Source organism: Meles meles, chromosome 2 (assembly GCF_922984935.1).
Source record: "Meles meles chromosome 2, mMelMel3.1 paternal haplotype, whole genome shotgun sequence".
Taxonomy (NCBI): domain Eukaryota; kingdom Metazoa; phylum Chordata; class Mammalia; order Carnivora; family Mustelidae; genus Meles; species Meles meles.
Window position 1 is genome coordinate 94,003,209 of NC_060067.1, and position 2,095 is coordinate 94,005,303.

General features: G+C 32.9%; 1 pseudogene; it reads right to left on the reverse strand.

Annotated features, from left to right (window-relative positions):
• Positions 1–463: 463 nt before the first annotated feature.
• On the reverse strand, positions 464–632 carry LOC123937633 (annotated as a pseudogene).
• Positions 633–2,095: the final 1,463 nt, after the last annotated feature.

Below are 2,095 nucleotides of genomic sequence, written 5' to 3' on the forward strand. Positions count from 1 at the left end.
AGTCTGTTGTCTCTATGAAGTTTAAGTTTACATATGATGGAAATAAGTAAAAAATAACAAGAAAAAAATGGTTAACATACAGGTTAAATTTTAAAATTTCAAACATTAAGTGATTTAAATTTAAGACATAGGGGGCCAGGGGTGCCTGGGTGGTTCAGTCGGTTAAGCATCTGACTTTGGCTCAGGTCATGATCTCAGGGTCCTGGAATCGATCTCCATGCTCAGTGGGAAGGCCACTTCTCCCTCTCCCTCTGCTCCTCCCTCTGCTTGTGTTCTCTCTCTCTCAAATAAGTAAATAAAATATTAAAAAAAAAAAAAAAAAAGACACAGGGGGCACCTGGATGTCTCACTAGATGTCTTGATTTCAGCTCAGGCCATGATCTGAGATTGTGGGATCAAGCCAAGCCTCTGGCTCCATGCTCAGCATGGAGTCTGCTTGTCCCTCTCACTCTTTTCCTCCACTGGGGTGTTCACTCTCTCTCTCAGATAAATAAATAAAATCCTTAAAAACAGAAGACACTGTAAAATAAACTGAAGTAGAATTGAAGTGAGATCCTTTAAGTCTCAAGGAATGTTTAAACTGATAAGAACAGATACTACACTTGATCTTAGCCAAAAGGCCGAGAAGCGATTCAAGGAATGTTTAGTGTTAGCAAAATTACCTAAAGTCTCGGGGCGCCTGAGTGGCTCAGTGGATTAAGCCGCTGCCTTTGGCTCAGGTCATGATCTCAGGGTCCTGGGATTGAGCCCCGCATTGGGCTCTCTGCTCCGCAGGGAGCCTGCTTCCTCCTCTCTCTCTCTGTCTGCCTCTCTGCCTATTTGTGATCTCTGTCTGTCAAATAAATAAATAAAATCTTTAAAAAAAAAATTATCTAAAGTCTTAGAAAAAGCCCTAAGAAATTATCAGACAATACAGTTCTGAGCATGATATTTTTATTAAATAGGCAAGTTAAAACTCGGACAGAAGTTAATTACACATTTTTGTCAGGTATAGATTGTAATAATAGTAGAACATATAGCACACTATATTGTGGCTTATTGCCCTACTGAACATTAAGCAGGTTTGTATTCAACTTAGTAAATCTTTCTTAAAATTTATTTATTAAATTGCCTATATATACTAAACTTTTTAAAAAGCTTTTAAAATTTTAACATTTACTGGTGTCCTGTTGGAGAGATTATGTCCTATGGAGAGTGCTGTGAATTGTGTAAGACAGATGAATCATAGACCTGTACCCCTGACACAAATAATACATTACATGTTAATAAACAATAAGAAGAAAATAGCTTCATGCAAAGGCAAAAAAAATTACTGGTGTCCTCATTATTCATGAGTTAAATAAAATCTCTGACACATGTTCATTTTATATTTGTTTGCAACAAAATTTCCATAACCATTTGGTCTCATTATAAAAATTGAACCTAGAAAACAGAGTAATCAGAGGAACATGATAATGATTGTCAATCTCTTTTGGAAGTGAGATTAGATATATCTGTGAGTATTTATGTGATACACAAATTCTAATGATTGGATTTTATGGACATATATGTAAACTAAAATTAAGGACACATTTTCCTTGCAGTCAGCTATTACAAAATTGATCTTAGAGTTGTCTCAGATACTGTGATTTTATTTGACTGAGCAGTAATAAAGATATACAGTAATAGCTTAGTAAAGAAGATGGCATTTTAACAAAGAATAATTTTGATATATGAAAATTAATATTCTTTATGACTGGATTACTATGTAATTATTATGCCAACTAATTTATTTTTGGAAACATTTTATCTCTTAATAAAATAGCAAATGATTACTTTATTAATTACACAGTTATAATATTGTTGAAAAACAGATTGGAGCTTATTTCTTAATTCTGACACTTAAATTTTCTTAAGCTGAACCAGTTACATATTTAATACTTTTTATTTTCAATTTTTGGGTTGTATAATTGGATTATTAATGGTTTTCCTCATGGAATTATTATAAAATTAATTTGGTTAATATATGTAAAGACTATGATGGTACATAGCACAAAATAAAACCTCAAAATTTGTTCTAAACTATGATCACTTTAATTGTTATTTAATAGAATAT